Consider the following 22834-nt stretch of genomic DNA (forward strand, 5'->3'; position numbering starts at 1 on the left):
GTCGGTGACTACTTCTGCTTCAACCACAACAACACAAGAGCACACAACAGATTTAACCTTAATATTAACCGCTCCAAACTTGACTGTAAACAATATGACTTCAGTAACTGAGTTGTCGAAGCGTGGAAGTCATTACCGGACACCATAATGTCATCCCCAAACCCCCAACACTTTACCCTTAGATTATCTACGGTTGACCTATCCAAATTCCTAAGAGGCCAGTAAGGGCCGAGTACAAGTGCACTAGAGTGCCTTCCGTCCCCTGTCCTATTGCTCTCCTATATCTCCTATACCTTTCTTCTATTCCTATATCTCTTCTTCTATTCTTTCATTGATATGTATTTTACTATTTTACGGCCAACCCACACTCAGTAAAAGACATTGGAATACTAATATCGAATGACCTAAGTGCTAAAGCCCACTGCAACAATATCGCCAAAAAAGCTTCTAGAGTTGTTAACCTGATCCTACGCTGCTTCTGCTCAGGCAATCTCACACTACTCACAAGAGCCTACAAAACCTTTGCCAGACCCATCCTGGACTACTGCTCATCTGTCTGGAACCCATACCACATCTCAGACATCAACACCCTTGAAAATGTCCAAAGATATTTCACCAGAAGAGCCCTTCACTCCTCCACTCGAAACAGAATATCCTACAAAAATAGACTAACAATCCTGGGCCTAGATAGCCTAGAACTGCGGCGCCTAAAACACGACTTGAGTATTGCCCACAAGATCATATGCTGCAACGTCCTACTGGTCAATGACTACTTCAGCTTCAACCACAACGACACAAGAGGACGCAACAGATTCAAACTTAATACGAACCGCTTCAAACTTGACTGTAAAAAATATGATTTCAACAATCGAGTTATAGAAGCGTGGAACTCATTACCGGACTCAATAGTCTCAACCCCTAACATTTCTCCCTTAGACTCTCCACGATTGACCTCTCCAGGTTCCTAAGAGGCCAGTAAGGGGCGTACATAAGTGCACCGGTGTGCCTTTCGTCCCCTGTCCAATTGTCTTCCTTTCTCTCGCTTTTCATATATATTTTCTTCCTTTCATATATCCTCTCCTATAAGTTCACTTTTACCCTTATATATATTACTACATGCCTATTTTTCTTCCTGTGTATTTATGTATTGGACAAATGAATAAATAAAATAAAAATAAAATATGTTCTATTCCTATATCTTCTTTTCTATTATTTCTTAGATATATTTTACTATGAGTATCTCCACTATAACCTTCATCATGTATTTTATTATGTGTATATGGATATATACCCACTAAAACCCTCATTGTGTATTGGACAAAATAAATAAATAAATAAAAACAAACCTTCCACCGCCCAAAACAAACAAAAAGCTTGAGAAGCTCTTTGGAGCAGTGTTTCACAACCAGTGTGGACATGGTCAGGTGTGCCGGGAAGAAGGAAGCTCAGCTTCTAGTCTCCCAACTTTTTGCTGAGAGTGCCAGAGCAAAAAGTTGTGAGAAAGGAAGCTGATCTTCCTTCTTTGCGCCTTCCAGGTTTTCCGGTAGCTGCAGCGCCCCGCTACCCGCCCGGCTGGAGCTTTCCTGGCTGCGGCGGCAGCAGGTGAGCTTTGGAGCCCGGTGGGAGGGTGGCGGCAGCACCGGCACCGGCCAGTAGCCGCTGGGGGGGGGGGGGGGGGGGGGCAAGCTGGCCAGCTGTGAGGCGGAGCTCCGAACAGAGGCTCTGACGGCGGTCTAGACAAGTGCCAGCCACGCAATGCCAGCATGTCCGGCGTACAGCAAAATGTCCAGCCGCCGCCGTCAGAGCCTTAGTTCGGATCCCCGCCTCACAGCTGACCACCCTGCAGCCACCTCACGGTTAATTGGGGTGGCTCCCCCTCTTTTCTTGGAGGGATGGTGGCGAGCGCTCGTTGGCGCTCCCCGTCCTGGAGGGCTGGAGAGAGGGAGGGTCACGGCAGGATATTTGTAGGGCGGCTAGAGGGAGACGCAGCTTCCTTTCCTAGATGCGAATCTCTTCCTCTTCTCCCACATGCTGCCCCACTGGCCTTAGTCACCCCCGTCCCCAAAATTGGGGACCCTTTTCTGAAGGGCCAGTCCTCCTTAGAAGGGGGGGGGAGGGTAGGCAGTCATTGCCGCCATCGTTAGCCACAATTGTGGCTGTTTTTACATACGTTGTGAGCCGCCCCGAGTCCTCGGAGAGGGGCGGCATACAAATCAAATTAATTAAATAAATAAATAGTGCCCAATGCCGCTGCTGCTGCCGCTGGTGTACGAGAAAGAGAGAGAGAAAGGAAGAGAGAGGAAGAGAGAGGAGGAGAGGGTGGAGAAAGGGAGAAAGCAAAAAAGATAGAGAAGGAGAGAGAGGAGGAGAGGGGGGAGAGAGAGAAAAAGCAAAAAAGAGAGAGAGAGAAAGAGAGAGGAGGAGGGGGAGAGAGAAAGAGATAAAGCAAAAGAGAGAGTGGGGGAGAGAGAAAGCAAAAAGAGAGAGAGGGAGAGAGAGGGGGAGAGAGAGAAAGAGCAAAAAAGAGAGGAAGGAAGGGAGAAAGAAAGAGGGAGAGAGAGAGAAATAGAGCGAAAGGGAGGAAGAGAGAGAGATGTTTTTTGTCCAAAATTTTTTAGCCACCTCCCCCCCTCCTCCTCAATGTTCCCCAGGATTTTGAAATGTGAATACAGTAATGTGTCTGGGCTCAAAAAAGTTTGGGAAACACTGCTTTACAGCAGACCTACTTACATCTTCAACTATCACCCTTCGCTGCAGAATGACCACTGGCAGTTGGTGACTTTTGAACTTAGAATGTTGAAGTCCAACAGCCAATAGAATTCGCACAAGGTGAAGGCCTCCTTTGATATCTACTAAAGATGACCTGCTCCACCTTTTCTGCATACAGTGTTGGCAGTCAAATATCTCTAGGAACCTAAAATATTACACGGGGCAAAACCCGAACTCAGAACAATCTACATACATATACCCGTGAAAATCTACGAAAACATATATATACTAACTACTAACATATATATATATGTAGATTGTTCTGAGTTCGGGTTTTGCCCCGTGTAATATTATATATTACATACATATACATACATGTATATATATATATATATATATCCACTAAAACCCTCATTGTGTATTGAACAAAATAAATAAATAAATAAAATAAACAGAGCATTTGGGCCAAGAGAGCAGCTCCTGTGAAATCTCTGCAAAGGAGTCCAATCTTGAGGGCAGTCAAATATCTCTAGAAACCTACTAACAAATCCCTGAAGCTGCCTTTTTCTCATCTTTTGGTACAGAAGCCAAAAATCGTATGTAGCTTGTATTTTTATATAAAAGCTGTTCTGTTCGGGTCTGTGAAACCCGAAATCAAAGTTTGAGCCCCTGTAAAAAAATTTAGTATGAGTATCTCCTCCATAACCTTCATCATGTGTTTTACTAGTTGGGGGAAAGATCAAAAGCAACGTGAGAAAATATTATTTTACTGAAAGAGTAGTAGATCCTTGGAACAAACTTCCAGCAGATGTGGTTGGTAAATCCACACTAACTGAATTTAAACATTCCTGGGATAAACATATATCCATTATAAGACAAAATACAGGAAATAGTATAAGGGCAGACTAGATGGACCATGAGGTCTTTTTCTGCCGTCAGTCTTCTATGTTTCTATGTTTCTAATAAATAAAATAAACAGAGAGAGCATTTGGGCCAAGAGAGCAGCTCCTTCTGTGAAATCTCTGCAAAGGAATCCAATCTTGAGGGCAGTCAAATATCTCTAGAAACCTACTAACAAATCCCTGAAGCTGCCTCTTTCTCATCTTTTGGTACAGAAGCCAAAATTCATCGTATGTAGCTTGTATTTTTATAAAAAAGTTGTTCTGTTCGGGTCTGTGAAACCAGAAATCAAAGTTTGAGCCCCTGTAAAAAAAATTCCCTCCATATCTGAAACTTGAAATTTCATGACTTTGCATCACTTCAGGGGTTCTCTCTATGAGAATATTTTTTGGAGGGGGGCTTCTTTCTTGCTGAAAAAAAAAAGTCGCCAAAGTTGTGTTCCTGGGTCAGCCTGACCCAGACAGAAAATTCTTCATTTGGGGTGCTTATGTTTGGTCAATTTGAAAACATTTTTCACTTGGAAGGTAGTCTGAACATGTCTGCACACAATGAAAAGAAAATTGAACGGAAAAAACTGATGCTTATTGATTTATTTTGATCAAAAAGCCACCGCCTCCCCCTTTTTGTGATCTTTTTTTCAATTTATAGATAGTTTCACCTGCAAAATGCGTTCAGTTGGTGTGAGATTGGTAGATTGAACATTTCTGAATATAAGAAAAATAAAAATGAACTGAAAAAAGTGATGTTTATTGGGTTTTTTTTATCAGAAATAAGGCCTTCCCCCCCCCCCCTCTGCTTGCAACCATTTTCACTTTAAATTTTTTTAGGTTCCAAATTCGAAATATTTTTAACATCTTAGTTATTGATTTACTAAATAATATTGCTGATCCTCATAAAAATATTTTTTTGGGGGTGGGGGCAAATTTTTTTTTTGGGGGGGGGGAATTACACTTTTACTGTTTCAGGTCATATAGGATCCCGAACAAAAATATTTCTTTAGGTACTTAAATTTGGTCTTTTTTAAAACTTGTTTTGCTGGTAAACTAGTTTGAACATTTTTGCACACAATGATATGAAAATTGAACTGAAAAAACTGACGCTTATTGGTTTATTTTGATAAAAAAAAAACCCGCCCCCATTTTTGAGCATTTCATGTCAGTTTATATTTTTTTAGGCTACGAATCTCCAAGGGATTTCCTCCCAAAATGGTTTGATATACAAAATTGAACATTCCTGATCATAGGAAAAATATAAATAAACTGAAAAAATTATGTTTATCGGTTTATTTTCGAATATAAGACCATAGGCTACTTGAGTATAAGCCTATTTGATTATAAGCATGGCGGCCGCCTTTTATATATTATTCCTGGAGGGGTCTGTAATATGGTAAATGATTTAGCTTTACTAGATAAATGGTCAAAGCAATGGAAACTGCAGTTTAATGTTTCCAAATGTAAAATAATGCACTTGGGGAAAAGGAATCCTCAATCTGAGTATTGTATTGGCAGTTTTGTGTTAGCAAATACTTCAAAAGAAAAGGATTTAGGGGTAATGATTTCTGACAGTCTCAAAATGGGTGAACAGTGCAGTCAGGCGGTAGGGAAAGCAAGTAGGATGCTTGGCTGCATAGCTAGAGGTATAACAAGCAGGAAGAGGGAGATTATGATCCCGCTATATAGAATGCTGGTGAGACCACATTTGGAATACTGTGTTCAGTTCTGGAGACCTCACCTACAAAAAGATATTGACAAAATTGAACGGGTCCAAAGACAGGCTACAAGAATGGTGGAAGGTCTTAAGCATAAAACGTATCAGGAAAGACTTAATGAACTCAATCTGTATAGTCTGGAGGACAGAAGGAAAAGGGGGGACGTGATCGAAACATTTAAATATATTAAAGGGTTAAATAAGGTTCAGGAGGGAAGTGTTTTAAATAGGAAAGTGAACACAAGAACAAGGGGACACAATCTGAAGTTAGTTGGGGGAAAGATCAAAAGCAACATGAGAAAATATTATTTTACTGAAAGAGTAGTAGATCCTTGGAACAAACTTCCAGCAGACGTGGTAGATAAATCCACAGTAACTGAATTTAAACATGCCTGGGATAAACATATATCCATCCTAAGATAAAATACAGAAAATAGTATAAGGGCAGACTAGATGGACCATGAGGTCTTTTTCTGCCGTCAGACTTCTATGTTTCTATGTTTCTATTCTATGTTTATGAGCAAAATAAACGAATAAGCATCCTTTTTTTCAGTTCAATTTTCATTTCATTGTGCGCAGAAATGTTCAAACTTAAGTACCTAAAGTGAACAATTTTCGGTCCAGGTCAAATAGACCCGGGAACAGAACTTAAGGATGTGTTTTTGAGCAGAACAGCAGGGTTGGCTAAGCAAGGCTCACCAGTGCAGCTTTTGGTCAACTTCCAGTCAAAACCATACTATAGAGTCCGGTAAGGAGTTCCACGCTTCGACAACCCGATTACTAAAGTCATATTTTTTACCGTCAAGTTTGGAGCAGTTAATATTAAGCTTGAATCTGTTGTGTGCTCTTGTGTTGTTTTGGTTGAAGCTGAAGTAGTTTTTCCCTCTCTTCTATCTGCTTAGGTGCAGGTACCTTTTTCTACATCCGAAGCAATTCTAAGATGGTGCTGAGTCAGGGGTGGGTTCCTCCCAGTTTGGACTGTCCAAATCAGTAGCGAACCGTTGGCAACATCACATCTGGTTCAGTTGGATGTCCTTGTGTCTACTTTTCTCTGGTGTTCAATGACAGTGACAGTGAATATTTGTGAGTCCCAGTGCCCTAACCGCAACCCCAAACCTACCTATTTATCTCTGAGGGCCAATAGGGCAATTTACCATATTTTTCAGACTATAAGACACACCAAGATTGTGAAGAGGTAAGAAAAGCTTTTGTCCTCCCTGGCTCCTCCAGGAGCATTTTGCAGGCCTCTCAATCCCTCTTCTCACCCCATGTTTTGGAAAAATGGGTGAAAAACAGGCACATAGAGAGTTTGGAAGTGTGCAGAGTGCTTCTGAAGGCTCAGGGAAGGCACAAACACCCCTGTTTTTGTGAAAATTGGTTGCCATAGGTTCACCATCATGGGGTTAGAGGATGAGTTTAACAGAGAACAGTTGATGAAAGGGATCTGCTTCCCAATCTAATTTTCTAATGCAAACTGTTAAAAAGGCTGCCAGATGAACTAAATCCTTTTCATTGCTAATTTTAGAGAATGTCCTACAAGTAAATTTGGGCCTATGCTGCAGCCTACCAATCAGGTATACATGGGCTGGAAAGTCACTGGCCCAACTGGCTCAACTTCAACTTCTTCCTGCCTCAGCTAGTTGATAGCATGTTGGACATTTTAATTCAGTAGTATTTGAAGGGCCACAGATTCCCCATTCCATCAAATACAGCTAAATGGCTTATGGTCATTGGACCATCTATCTATCACCCAACTTTTTGGAACCCATTAGCATGTGGCTCTTAATTCTCTCATGTCATGGGAAAATCTTTGGATATGTATTTGGAAATTTATTTGACTGATTTCTATAACCACCCATTTCAGCAAACAAGTCTCTACTTCCTAGAACCCTTTGGAGTGGAAGACCTGGTCTGCCCTCCACAGCATGAGCAGCAGCCTCTGTCGTCAAAAAATACATTTTGAAATCTCTTAAGTCAAATCTAGTCTGTCTCATTGGGTAGAGCAGATAACCACTAGGGACTTTTAAATTTGGAACCCTAGGTGGGCAGCCTACCTGCACCTTGCTCAGTGAAGGGCCGCTCTTCTTACCTGCTACCCGAACTCCCTCGGATGCTGTCGCGGGTGTGTGTGCGCCTATCAGCCCATCAGTCACATGTGCACCTGTTGATGTGAGATTTGAGCTATTTTTGCCTATATCTCATGCGGCACGCAAGAGTGAGATTTCGGTTATTTTTGCCTATATTTTTGCTTCTGCGCATGCAGAGAAGCAAAAAATCAGCAAAAATAGCCAAAATCTTGCTCTTACACGTGTTCTCTCATGAGATTTCACTGGCTGCACATGCACAGGAACCAAATCTCTTGTGAGGGCACATCAGGGGCGCGCAGCTGCGCACGTATCTGGGATTTTCCTACCAGAGCTGTGCACCTGGAAGCACCGGCTGCTGCTCGTCAGTGATTTCGCTGCATTTATGACACCAGATTGGATAAATTCATGGAGGGAAAGGGGGAGAGAGAGAGAGAGAGAGAGAAAGGAGGGAAAATCGAGAGGAACTGGCTAGCCCAGGGGTCTCCCACCTTGGCAACTTTAAGCCTACCAGAATCCTTCAGCCAGTAAAGCTTTTAAATCACATAAAGCAAGAATCCAGGAGATTCCGGCCTCTCTCTCCATTTCTTGCCACATGGCCGGCACTTTTTTCTCGGTACCAGGCAACTTGTGGGAGGAACCATGTGGACAAGCGTGGGAGGGAGAGGAGAAGAAGCAAGGGCCTGAAAACACCAGCTTCTTTCCTCTTTCCTCCTCTTGCCCATTTCAAACCTTTGCCAGACGACCAGTAGCTCTAAGTGGCTTTGGGTGTGGAGAGGTGATGCCCCCCCTCCCCATCCCGTTCTCTTGCTGGTGGGTGGTGGTAGGCAGCACCATCCTCTCCTCCTCCTCTTCCTTTGTTAGCAAAAAGCCCTCCCCCCAATTAACCAGCCCCTCTCCCCCAACCCCTCTCCTCACCACAAAAACGACGGCCTCCCCCATCCAAACCAGCCTTACCATATCTCCTGCCTATTTCCTCCCTTTCCACCCCCCAGCAGTAAGGGCTGCAGCGGGAACTGTTGTCAAAGACATCAGCCTATCAGACAAGGAGGCGATTCACTCAGGTATGAGCGGGAGGGGGCAAGAGGAGGGGAAAGAGGTAAGTAGGTAGGCAGGCAGGGAAAGCGAATAAGAGGAGTGGACATGTACACATGCTCACACAACACACAAACACATATGCTCCTGCCACCTGTTTTGCCTCCCCCTCAGCAGCTGAGGTGACAGGCAGAAGGGTCTCTTCAGCCAAAGCCTAGAGCGAGGCGGCAGTGCAACAAATTCTTGGGAAAGGCAAGATGGAGGATCTGCTCCATTGCGTGGAGGGTCAAGGTGCTCAGGGGGCTTCTCAGGCTCACGTTCTGCAGCTGCCACTTGCAGGTCTGTTGGGCCCAGCACCGCAGCCTCTTATGGGCGAGAGAGAGGTGGGTCAGACAGGGTGGGGGGCACCGCAGGGGGGGATACAGCAGGGGCAGGACTACCCCTCCAACTCCTGCAGCTGCTTGTCCAGCACTGGGACTCCTCCATTGGTGCACACAGCCACCAGCCCAGTTAGTAGCTTCCGAGGATCCAGTACTCTCAGGGGCTTCATGATCAGAAGGAAGCCCCGTGCTCGGCTTGGCTTCCTCCTTTCTTTTCCTCCTTTACCTCTATTTCCTTTCCTTTTTTTTCTTTCTCTTCTATTCTTCCTGGCAGTGGGAAGCATGAGTGGATAGGGCAGCAAGAGTCTGAAGCGGTGGAGGTGGAGGCCAACCAGGTTTTCTGCCCTGCACAGCCCCTCATGCCCCCCCCCCGGCACCAGCCCACTTGCAATTAAGCAGGTGAGGAAGGAGCAGCTAACAGCCCTTTTCAAGCCTGTTAGTGCATTCTAGCCACTGTGCATGATGCCAGGAACCCAGAATTTCCATGGTCCCTACCTGGTGTGCCCGGCGACTTGGCTCTGTGGGCCACCTGTGGCACGTGTGCCATAGGTTCGCCATCCCGGGCCTAAGGTATGCTTGTGTGAATCTTCGTTTAAACATTTACAGATAAGAACAATGCTATTCTACGAACATGATCCCCAACCCACAGCTCATGAACCAGCACTGGTTGATGTACCACCAGGAACAGGGGCTCACAAGTGAGTGAACCTCCATCTGTGCATGCACAAAATCCAGGCAGTGCACAATTCCATGTCTCTCTGGTCTGCGGAAAAAAGTATTCCGCGAAACTGGTCCCTGGAACCCAAAAGATTGGAGGCCACTGCTCTAGAGAAAGCACATATTCTCAGCAGTTCCAAGCTTCAACGTTCAAAACTTTCCATGAAGTTTCTAATCTGAGTTCTCAGATGGCTTGCTTAATTCTAGCTCCTTCCTTTAGTTCTGTGCCTTTTCACCTCCTACCCTTCATCATCTAGGCATCCTCCCAGGTATCTTACTTGCTTGATTTACTTGCATAATAGCTGAAGGAAAAATCAAAATTCAGTCAAAATGATTGCTTTGCATAAGACTTGATCTTTTCATGCTGTTAGCTTTGCTTTTTAACCTAGAACATGTACCATCATCATCCTATTAGTATTAGAAGTTTTATTGTTATAAATACAATAGATGTTTGCTCTCAGCTATTGTATAAGAATATGTGCGAATAGAAAGTAAACCCTTCCAAAATCAGTTCTTTCTTTAAAATGTCATGTTACTTACTAGCTGCGTAGGTGAAAAATGATCTATAAGAGCAATACAAATCTAGTAAGTAAGTAAGTAAGTAAGTAAGTAAGTAAGTAAGTAAGTAAGTAAGTAAGTAAGTAAGTAAGTACAAAAGACAGCACAACAGGCAAACTGGAAGAGCATTTTCCGAATTTCCGGTTTGCCCATTGTGCTATTTTTTGCACTCCGGGGCTTCAGGAAGCTTTCCTGAACCCACTGGAGTGCAAAAAAACAAGTCAGAAAATATTTTGGCTCATCAAATTCAAGGGTGTTATTTCCAAAGGAGAAATTGGGGATTCAGGACAGAAATATAGGGGTATCTTCAGGGGATATCAGGATGGTAGCCATAAGTACATTATTGTGGTCAACCTGAATTGTGATCAACCTGAAAATGGATGGGACTTTAATAAAAGTCCCATCCATTTTCAGATTGACCACAATTTTGAATTAGACCTGCAAAAACAAAACAGTCCAATAGACCTTTTCACAAATACACCAAAGGCTATTAATATAGCAATTGCACACAATGGTAACCAAGTTTGAGAATCAGTTAAATTTATTCTTTATTAAACTTCAGAAAGACTGGAACAAATGTTGATTGATGAGTTAGTTGGTTTTCTAACTTGGCCACTCTATTATTTAATGATTTTCTCTTTTTTAACCGTGGTTACCTACCCAGATTCATGGAATAGAGACTGAATACATTGAATAAACAAATGAAAGTAAGTAAAATTGTTCATTAGATTCACACGCAAATAAAGAGGCGAGACACAGGAACAGTTCAGCACCTTTATTGTCTATTAGCTAGAACTAATGCAGACAGCCAGCAGGCTGCAGGAAAGCCACTTTTAAGGGCTTCCCTGAAGCCTACAAGCCACTGATGGGAGTTCATTTCTCCCACCGCTAAATTAGCCAATCAACAGCAGTTATACAAATTGCTACTACGTCCATCCATCCGTAACAGTTCAAATGGAACAAGGATTTATTTTTATCTAATATGAGTCTTCTAAATCTCTCCCTACCAAACATGTTTGTTAAAAAGATTGCTTTGATATGAGTCTTGATACTTATTTACCAATATTTAGGAGAAGCAATATGGTCCCTGTTGATAGGTATCAGAATTGCTAAGCCATCTTCCACTGTAGTTATGTTCCACTGTAGTTAAAGCATAGTATAGTGATGTTGAACCTTTTTTTGCTTGGGTGCCAAAAGGGCGCTTGCATGTGCAATAGTGTGAGCACATGTGCCCACACCCATAATGCAATGCTCATGTGCTCCCCCCCCCCCAATGCATGCACGCAGGCCTCATTGAAGCCTCCAGACTTCCAGCAAGCTTGTTGGGCTGTTTTTTGCCCTCTCCAGGCTTCAGGAAAGCCTCTGGAGCCTCCCCCAATCTTCCAGAAGGCTGAAAATCAGCTGGTCAGTGTGTATGTGCATGCTGGAGCTGACATAGGGCAACAACAAATCCCTCACTTTTGATGCTTCCAGATTTCTTAAAGTATAAAAATCATAATTGCTAAAAAGTTGTTACTTTAGCCATTCAACATGTTCAACTCATCTAAAGTCTGCCTGCAGAAACTTGATTTAATTTAATTTAATCTTTCTCATCTCAGAAAAAAATACTTCAGTGTAAAACTGAATCAAACTCCATTATGGTAATATCATTATAATCTAAGCCTAACATAGAACTTATTCTCATGAATTAGTATAGATAAATTAATAACGCTGCCTGGTTGCTAAATTCAAATTGGTTTTATGTTATATTTACACTAAGGGTAAAAGGTGGAGTATATAAATGAAGTATTTGCCTTGCAAATTCAAATTTGCTTGATAAAAACATGGGGAAAACTATTTCTGTATTTATTAAACAAATTTATATATCCACCCAACTCACACATTGATGATTCCATGTGGCTTGTAAAATTTAAAATATGAGGCTGAAAAGTATTTCTTTTTTTTGTAATAATTTTTATTGATTTAAAATACATATATACACATTTACAAAAGAAAAAAAAATGAAATCAATAATCACATCATAATTTGAATCAATTCAAAAATAACACGTACTAACAGACAAACATAAAAAAGAATAATTCTAGTATTATAGTCGATTACTTATTTACATATAATAATAACAATAACAATCAACAAGTAACATATTGTATAATTTTTAAGATTAAATTCCCTTGAGGGGGGAAGTTATAACTCATTTTATAGTATCAAATTATCCTATGGTGGAGTGTATCATATTTATTTATTTTTTGAAAAGTATTTCTAATTTGTTTTATTTTATTTTGACTCACCTCTTACTCTGGAGCTGAAGATAGTGATTAAATTTCCTTTCAACTTTTAGAAGTTAAAATCAATACCTCAGAAATCTATGTCTATGAGAGAGAATATTAACTGGTCATCTAAATACACAAACACAGGTTGTTAGAAGTAACCATCATAGGTTGTATTTATTTGTCCTTCCATTCTATAGTTTTGTTCTTATTTCTTCTTACATTATAGTTTCAGGATTTACCTTTTTTGCTTATGTAAAACACAAATTGTTATACATATACAAGCCCAAATTATAATTAAAGCAATGTATACTATGATAACAATTACAGTCCCCATATTTATCCCACCATGGGCTTCATTATTGGGAGCTTCCAAACTAGAAGTCCTGTTGGAGGTATAAGGATTGGTTGGTGTAGGTGGAGCAGAGCTAGAAGGATTGGGAGGTATGGAAGGAGTCGGGTAGAATGGAGGAAGAAGTACAACTTCTCTTGCTATATTAGACACTTCCCCAACATTTTTGCTGCCATCACTGGCACGAATGGCAAAATAAATTGCAGGGCCATTTTCTTTTGTGAAGTTTTCCATCTTATACTGAAACAACTGTTTAGTCCCAGCATCATTGGGTTTCAGATCAGACGTGTTCATGGGAGTAGCATTTTGAAAAGTATCTCTTAATTCCACAGGATCTTCACTCATTTTTATTTCATACTTTTCAGCTGCAAAAAAAAATGAAAAAAGAAAAATATTCAAGGAGACATTAAGACAAATTCTCCACAATACTAGGAACTGATATCTTTGTCAATGAAATCTTTGCAACAAACAAACAGATGGTTCTGGGGTATATTTTAATCCAACTGCATCTCATTTAAAGTGAAGGCAGCCAATGTGCTAAATTAGACTGTATTCACCCAATTTTATCCAGTAAGGAAAATTCTATAAAGATTTATGGTAAATTTGGGAGCTAGTAACAAATATTTATTTATTTGTTTGTTTGTTTGTTTGATTGATTGATTTGTATGCCACCCCTCTCCGTAGACTCGGGGCGGCTAACAACAGTAGTAAACAGCATATAACAAATCTAATGTTTAAAATAATTAAAAACCCTTATTTAAAACCAAACATACAGACAAACATACCATGCATAAATTGTATAGGCCTAGGGGGAAAAAGGGTAGTTCAGTTCCCCCATGCCTGATGACAGAGGTGGGTTTTAAGGAGCTTATGAAAGGCAAGGAGGGTGGGAGCAATTCTGATCTCCGGGGGGAGCTGGTTCCAGAGGGTCGGGGCCGCCACAGAGAAGGCTCTTCCCCTGGGTCCCACCAGATGACATTGTTTAGTTGACGGGACCCGGAGAAGACCAACTCTGTGGGACCCAACCGTTCACTGGGATTCGTGCGGTAGAAGACAGACCCGGATGTATTCGGGTCTGATGCCATGAAGGGCTTTATAGGTCATAACCAACACTTTGAATTGTGACCAGAAACTGATCGGCAATCAATGCAGACTGCGGAGTGTTGGTGTAATATGGGCATACCTGGGGAAGCCCATGATTGCTCTCGCAGCAGCATTCTGCACGATCTGAAGTTTCTGAACACTTTTCAAAGGTAGCCCCATGTAGAGAGCATTACAGTAGTTGAGCCTCGAGGTGATGAGGGCATGAGTGACTGTGAGCAGTGACTCCCGGTCCAAATAGGGCCACAACTGGTGCACCAGGCGAACCTGGGCAAACACCCCCCTCGCCACAGCTGAAAGATGTTTCTCCAATGTGAGCTGTGGATCGAAGAGGACGCCCAAGTTGCGGACACTCTCTGAGGGGGTCAATGTTCGCCCCCCGGGTGATGGACGGACAGATGGAGTTGTCCCTGGGAGGCAAAACCCACAGCCACTCCATCTTATCAGGATTGAGTTTGAGTCTGTTGACACCCATCCATAGCCCAACAGCCTCCAGGCACTGGCACATCACATCCACTGTTTTGTTGACTGGACATGGGGTGGAGATGTATAACTGCGTATCATCCGCGTACTGATGATACCTCACCCCATGCCTTTGGATGATTTCGCCCAGTGGTTTCATGTAGATATTAAATAGCAGGGGGGAGAGGACCGACCCCTGAGGCACCCCACAAGGGAGAGACCTAGAGGTTGACCTCTGACCCCCCACTAACACTGACTGCGACCGACCGGAGAGGTAGGAGGAGAACCACTGTAAAACAGTGCCTCCCACTTCCAACCTCTCCAGTCGGCGCAGAAGGATTCCATGGTCGATGGTATTGAAAGCCGCTGAGAGGTCGAGAAGCACCAGGACAGAGGATAAACCCCTGTCCCGGGCCCGCCAGAGATCATCCAGAAACGCGACCAAAGCAGTTTCCGTGCTGTAGTCGGGCCTGAATCCTGACTGTTGAGGACCTAGATAATCGGCTTCTTCAAAGGACCGCTGGAGCTGGAGAGTCACCACCTTCTCAACAACCTTCCCCATAAAGGGAAGGTTGGAGACTGGACGATAGTTATTGAGAATGGCTGGGTCCAGGGAAGGCTTCTTGAGGAGGGGGCGCATAAGTTCTTCCTTGTAGGGATTCGGAAAGGGCCCCCTCCCCAAGGACCCAGTTCCGTGTCACCTCCCTGCTGGCCAAAACTAGCCAGGAGGGACACGGATCCAGTAGGCAGGTGGCGGAACTCACAGCTCCAATGGCCTTGTCCACTTCTTCAGGTGTCACCAAATCAAACTCTTCCCAGACAGATGGACAAGTACGAGCCCCAGTCACCTCGACTGACTCATTGTCAGTCAACTCTGTAATCCAATTGGAGTTGAGGTCCACCTGGATCCAAGCGATTTTATCAGCGAAAAATGTGTTAAAGTCCTTGGCACTACTCTGTAAGGGCTCCCCAACCCCCCTCTGATTAAGTGCATCTTATCCTCTGAAAAATACGGTAATTGGATAAAATTGATTTAAACTTGGCAACAAGCACAAATAATTATAAGTGGAAAATTAGCAAAACCTTGTGAAATACAGAAAAGGAAAAGTCAAGGATGCCCTTTGTCATTATTGTTAGCATTTGAAGTATTAAACTTAGCTTTTGAAGTATTAAATGGAGACATAAAGTAAGATGAAATAATTGATGGAATGATGATTAAAAGAGAAGGATATAAATTAAGCAGGTAGCAGCAGCAGCAGCAGCAGCTGCCTTTCGGTCAAAGGAGCGGGAGGTTCCCCCCTCTCGCCCACCTGGGTTTTGCTCTGTGGCGCAGTGTATGGGAGGAAGCCTCGCGTCGGGTGTATAGGAGGCGCATGCTCCTCCTCGCCACCTCAGAATCCCTCTTCTTTTTAAAGCCTTAAAGTTTTGGATTTTTTTTGATCCCCCTCACCATATCTTCTTCCTTCGGCAGTGACTGTCCTCTTCCTCCTCCTCCTCCCACCCAAATTCCGAGCTTTTATTTCTTTCCTAATGGGTTTGCATGCATTATTTGCTTTTACAAAAAGCAAAATTGCTTCTACTTACAAACTTTTCTACTTAAGAACCTGGTCAGGGAACGAATTAAGTTCTTAAGTAGAGGTACCACTGTACTTGGGTGCTATTATCATTGATATAAATTGTAAGTTATTTCAGAATAATTACAATATGTTAAGACAGAAAATTAAAGTAAGATGGCTATGGGAGAAATTAAGAAAAAAATGAATTTGCCACCTAAAATGATGTTTTTGTTTCAGAGAATATCTATTGTGACAATGGTTGTACCATTTCAGCAATGGCAGGTTTTTATTATTAAACTTCCACCTTGCCAAGGCTTAAATATAAAATCATCCAAATTACAAAGGAAGGAGAAGATTGGAATTGCATTAAATTGTACTTAAAGCCCACTGTTTGGTATGGATGAAGGAGTGGGTGCTGCTAAGAAATAAGATATTAAAACTAGGATGGCATGCCTTGGAACTTTGGCTTTCTCTGGTGTGATAAGAATTAAGCTTAATGTAGCTTTTAATATCACTATATTAGAAATGGAAGCCTGCTCTTCATGTTGGCTAATACTGAGAGCTGCACAATATTACACAATGTTATAATATTAAAAACATGAAAGGACATCTTGGAAGAATGGAGCCAGAATTTGTAACTACAATATCAACAATCAGTAAGGATGTCTGCTTCTGTTAATAGAGTATGTCCAAAATATGTTAATAAAGGAATAACAGACATGGAACAAATATTATCTGACAAGATAGAGAAAGTATGAAAGCATAAAAGAATAGTGGAGAATAGTGCCAAGGACTTTAACACATTTTTCGCTGATAAAGTCGCTCAGATCCGGGCGGACCTCGACTCTGATTTGATAACAGAGTCGACTGAGAACGAGTCAGTCGAGGTGACTGGGGACCGTACTTGTCCATCTGTCTGGGAAGAGCTTGATCTGGTGACACCTGATGAAGTGGACAAGGCCATTGGAGCTGTGAGTTCTGCCACCTGTTTACTAGATCCGTGTCCCTCTTGGCTGATTTCAGCCAGCAGGGAGGTGACACGGAGCTGGGTCCAGGAGATTGTCAACGCTTCTCTGGGGAGGGGGTACTTTTTGGCTCCTTACAAGGAGGCACTTGTGCGCCCCCTCCTCAAGAAACCTTCCCTGGACCCTGAAGCCTTTATGGGGAAGGTTGTTGAGAAGGTGGTGGCACTCCAACTCCAACGGTTCTTGGAAGAATTCGGTTATCTAGGCCCTCAGCAGTCAGAATTCAGGCCCGGCTACAGCACGGAAACTGCTTTGGTCACATTGATGGATGATCTCTGGCGGGCCCGGGACAGCAGTTTATCCTCTGTCCTGGTTCTTTTCGACCTCTCAGCGGCTTTCGATACCATCGACCATGGTATCCTTCTGCGCCGGCTGGAGGGGTTGGGAGTGGGAGGCACTGTCCTTCAGTGGTTCTCTTCCTACCTCTCCGGTCTGCCCCAGTCGGTGTTAGTGGGGGGTCAGAGGTTGACCTCTAGGTTGCTCCCTTGTGAGGTGCCTCAGGGGTCAGTCCTCCCCCCTGCTATTTAATATCTCCATGAAACCGCTGGGTGAGATCATCCAAGGGCATGGGGTGAGGTATCATCAGTACGCTGATGATACTAAGCTTTACATCTCCACCCCATGTCCAGTCAGCGAAGCATTGGAAGTGATGTGCCAGTACCTGGAGGTTGTTAGGGTCTGGATGTCAACAGATTCAAACTTAACCCTGATAAGATGGAGTGGCTGTGGACAATCCCATCTTTCCATCCATCACCCTGGGGGGGGGGGGGGGGGAATTAGTACGCAGATGACACCCAGCTGTTCATATCCACCCCACGTCCAATCAATGAAGCAGTGGAAGTGATGTGCCAGTGCCTGGAGGCTGTTGGGTTATGGATGGGTGTCAAAAGACTCAAACTCAACCCGGATAAGACGGAGAGGCTGTGGGTTCTGCCTCCCAAGGACAATTCCATCTGTCCGTCCATAACCCTGGGGGGGGGGAATTATTCACCCCCTCAGAGAGGGTCCACAACTTGGGCGTCCTCCTTGATCCACAGCTAACATTAGAAAACCATCTTTCAGCTGTGGCGAGGGGGGCGTTTGCCCGGGTTCGCCTGGTGCACCAGTTGTGGCCCTACCTGGATCGGGAGTCATTGCTCATAGTCACTCATGCCCTTATCACCTTAAGGTTTGACTACTGTAATGCTCTCTACATGTAAATTGTCCCACCAGAGGCAATAATATCTTAGACCATTGTTACACAACTGTAAAAAATGCTTACAGGACTTTACCAAGAACAGCTGTGGGCCATTTTGATCATTGCATCATTCACCTTGTACCTGCTTACAAACAAAGATTTAAAGCCCCAAAACCAATAATTAAATCAGTGAGGACTTGGACTGAGGAAGCAAAGTTAAAGCTACAGGCTTGCTTTGACTGCACAGACTGGAATATTTTTAAAGACACCTCTGCAGAGCTAGATGAACTCACAGATACTGTAACATCATATGTCAGCTTCTGTGAAGACCTATGTGTACCAACCAGGAACTTGCAAATATACAGTAACAACCAAACTCAAGCAGTTACGTCATTCCAAAGAGGAAGCCTACAGAAAAGGTGATAGAATGCTGTACAATCAGGCCAGAAATATATTAGGCCAGAAATATATTAACAAGGGAGATCAGAGCAGCAAAAAGGAACTACTCTGAAAAGCTAGAATCAATTCTCAACAAATGAACCAGCAAACATGTGGAAAACTCTCAAAAACATCACCTGTTACAGCAAACCACCTTCCCAAGTTGAAGGAGATCAGCAATTGGCAGATGACCTGAATGTGTTCTACTGCAGGTTTGAAAAGAAACCTCAACCACTTATCTGCACAACCTCCATCCCAGACACACCAACAACGGCTAAATCTTCTACAACTGAACCCATCCCATTGGGTTTACAACCCCTAGTGATCACAGAAAAGGAAGTGAAAGATCTATTTCTCAGACAGAAGCCTGGAAAAGCACCAGGCCCAGACAAGATAACTCCTTCTTGCTTAAAAGTCTGTGCTGACCAATTGGCCCCCATCTTCACCCAAATTTTCAATAAATCACTAGAGTTGTGCTATGTTCCTTCCTGCTTCAAACGCTCAACTATCATCCCAGTGCCGAAGAAGCCCTCCATCAAGGAACTGAATGACTACAGACCAGTTGCTCTAACATCTGTAGTTATGAAAACTTTTGAAAGGCTAGTGATGTTTCACTTGAAAACCATCACGGATCCACTGTTAGACCCCCTGAAATTTGCATACCGAGCAAATAGATCAACAGATGATGCTGTTAATATGGTTCTATACTATATCCTTCAACATCTTGAATCTCCAATGACCTACGCTAGGGTCCTCTTTGTGGACTTCAGTTCAGTATTCAATACCATCGTACCGGACATTCTCTTAACCAAACTAAATCAGCTAGCGGTACCTGAACACACTTGTAAGTGGATCACAAGCTTCCTAACAGACAGGAAGCAGCAGGTGAAGTTAGGAAAAATCGCATCAGATACATGTACAATTAGCACAGGTGCCCCCCAAGGCTGTGTACTCTCACCACTTCTCTTCTCTCTATACACTAATGACTGCATCTCAAACGATCCATCTGTTAAACTACTGAAGTTTGCAGATGATACAACAGTGATCGGACTCATTCGAGACAATGATAAATCCGCATACAGATGGGAAGTTGAACAACTATCCTTGTGGTGTGACCAGAACTGAACACACTCAAAACCGTAGAAATGGTGGTAGACTTTAAGAGAAACCCTTCCACCCTTCCACCTCTCACAATGCTAGACAACACAGTATCAACAGTAGAGACCTTTAAATTTCTAGGTTTGATCATATCTCAAGACCTAAAATGGTCACCTAACATCATAAACGTCATCAAAAAAGCACAACAAAGAATGTTCTTTCTGCGCCAGCTCAGGAAACTCAAACTGCCCAAGGAGCTGCTGATATAGTTCTACAGAGGAATCATTGAGTCTGTCATCTGCACCTCTATAACTGTCTGGTTTGGTGCTGCAACCCAACAGGACCGACACAGACTTCAGAGGATAATCAGAACTGCAGAAAAAACAATTGCTGCCAACCTGCCTTCCATTGAGGACCTATATACTGCACAAGTCAAAAAGAGGGCGGTAAAAATATTTACTGACCCCTCACATCCTGGACACAAATTGTTTCAACTCCTACCCTCAAAACGTCGCTACAGAGCACTGCACACCAAGACAACTAGACACAAGAACAGTTTTTTTCCGAACGCCATCACTCTACTAAACAAATAATTCCCTCAACACTGTCAGACTTTCTACTAAATCTGCACTTCTATTCTACTAGTTTTTCTCATCATTCCTTTCACCCATTTCCTCCCATGTTGACTGTATGACTGTAACTTGTTGCTTATATCCTAAGATTTTTATTAATATTGCTTCTTCATGTTGTACCACATGATTCTTGACAAATGTATATTTTATTTTATGTACGCTGAGAGCATATGCACCAAGACAAATTCCTTGTGTGTCCAATCACACTTGGCCAATAAAAATTGTATTCTATTCTATTCTAGGGCTACCTTTGAAGAGTGTTCGGAAACTTCAGATCATGCAAAATGCAGCTGCGAGAGCAATCATGGGCTTCCCTAGGTATGCCCATGTTACACCAACACCCCGCAGTCTGCATTGGTTGCCAATTAGTTTCCGGTCACAATTCAAAGTGTTGGTCATGACCTATAATGCTCTTCATGGCATCGGGCCAGAATATCTCCGTGACCGCCTTCTGCCGCACGAATTCCAGCGACCGGTTAGGTCCCACAGAGTTGGCCTTCTCCAGATCCCGTCGACTAAACAATGTCATCCGGTGGGACCCAGGGGAAGAGCCTTCCCTGTGGTGCCCCAGCCCTCTGGAACCAGCTCCCCCCGGAGATTAGAATTGCCCCCACCCTCCTTGTCTTTCGTAAACTTCTTAAAACCCACCTCTGCCGCCAGGCATGGGGGAACTGAGACATCTCCCCCGGGCCTATACAGTTTATGCATGGTATGTTTGTGTGCATGTTTTCTTTTTTAATAAGGTGTTTTTAATGACTTTTAATTATTAGATTTGTTATATATTGTGTTATTATTGTTGTGAGCCACCCCAAGTCTATGGACAGGGATGGCATACAAATCTAATAAATTGAAATTGAATTGAATTCGCCCGAGCTCTGGATTGCCCTCCCATACAATATGCATCTCTTGACACATGCACCAATGGCGTCCAAAGCAAGTCATGGTCTTCAGGAACAGTGCTGTGCTAACGAAGGCCACAACGTGCTTGGGGCACTATCGCCGTGTGCACTGAGAGATGCCTGTGGTGCGGGAGTGTACGGAGCAGCCTCCGTGGCTGGAGCTTAGGTCTACCTGTCCTGCAGACCGCATGCCATCTTCTCACTGTGGCCCCTTTGCAAGCAAGGCAGAGGAAGCCCAAAAAGGTCAGGGATGGACCAAGTGGGCTGCCAGCGGTGGAGCCGCTGCAAACAGCAGCTGGGGGGCACGAGAATGGAGCTGCTGTGAGGGGCAGGGCAGGGGGGCTGGTGGAGCAAGTCAATTACCTTATTTTTGGCCTTTTTTGCTTCTGCACATGCGGGGAAGCAAAGCCAAATTTGGTGAAATCTTGCATGTGCAACTGTCCTTGCACTAGATTTGGCTTCTGTGCATGAGCAGGAAGCCGAATCTCACACTGGGAGCATCCCGTGTGCTGGAAGCATGCACGTGCATGCGCCACATTCCGGGAGCACCAGGCGATGGTGGCCCACCATTGGTTATAAAGCTATCTATCCAAAGTTTCCCAATAGCGGAAAAACAATGAACAAGCAATTTCCAAAAATAAAGTATTTGAATTGAGCATCCTTTAGAAGGCACACGCGAAGATACCTGCGATCGTGGCTGCACGTTCACAACTGAGGGAAGAGGGAATGCACGGCAGAAGCTCTCTCCCTTCCCTGCCTTCCTTGTCAGCAGGAGAAGCCCCGAAACATGAGTAAATCCATGAGATCCTAGCAGCACATTCACAGCTTCTCTTATGGCTGAGGGAGGAGGGAATGTACGGCAGAAGCTCTCTCCCTTCCATGCCTTCCTTATCAGCAGGAGAAGCCCCGAAACCAGTTTCAATCATACGGTCATACTGCATAGAAAGAAAAAGGGATAGAAGATAAGGAAGTAGGATAAAGTTATCAGTTGTCAACATTGCCTGCACAATAATTTCAAATGCTTTTCTTTTGACCAAATTGATTTAAAAGCAGAAACAGCTGGCCTCCATCTAACCCTGATCTTAAAGTTCCAACTGCTTGTTCAAAATCTGTAACTAAATATTTATGCTATTTGGGACAGACTGCCTCTGTTTTTTTTCTATTTTAAAATGAATTGGTCAACTGGTAATCACTAGCAGGTTTCTGCCAGAATGGTAAGGGACGCCACACCGGTAGTAATTTGGATCTGCATGTGCAGCTTTGGGGCTATGGCTTGGACGTCTGTGTGTCCCAGTGAGATTTTGCTTCATTGCATGCAGATCAGATTGTTAGCAACTGGCTCATATTATGACCTTTGCTGTGTCCCATGGATCATGTAATATCCTTTTGCGACCTTCTGACAAGCAAAGTCAATGGGGAAACCAAATTCATTTAATAATTGTGGATTACTAACTTTTCTACTGGCAGTGATTCATTTAACAAGAAAGTGACAAGAAAGGTTGTAAAATGGGTCAAAACACAACAAATGTCTCACTTAGCAACAAAGATTTTGGGCTCAATTTTAGTCGTAAGTCGAGGACTGCCTGTACTTCTCCGACCTATATAACAAGGAATTCCCTTTTCAGTAATTGCTGTTCCTAAGGAAGCCAGCTCCTTTTCTTCCTTCCCTCAAATAATCTTCTTAAGGTAGTTTCCAGCTTCCACACTGATTCCCCACACCTAAATGTCTTTCTTAAA

At 43.3% G+C, this 22834-nt stretch overlaps 1 long non-coding RNA gene across 1 annotated transcript; it reads right to left on the minus strand.

Annotated features, from left to right (window-relative positions):
• Positions 1-12022: 12022 nt before the first annotated feature.
• On the minus strand, positions 12023-21977 carry LOC139164715 (uncharacterized). The gene is made up of 2 exons (XR_011558684.1): positions 21783-21977; positions 12023-13074 (listed from the first exon to the last, which is right to left on the minus strand). It is a non-coding gene; the product is annotated as an uncharacterized lncRNA (long non-coding RNA).
• Between the last annotated feature and the right edge of the window lie 857 nt (positions 21978-22834).

The sequence above is a fragment of the Erythrolamprus reginae genome, chromosome 3 (assembly GCF_031021105.1).
Source record: "Erythrolamprus reginae isolate rEryReg1 chromosome 3, rEryReg1.hap1, whole genome shotgun sequence".
NCBI lineage: Eukaryota > Metazoa > Chordata > Lepidosauria > Squamata > Dipsadidae > Erythrolamprus > Erythrolamprus reginae.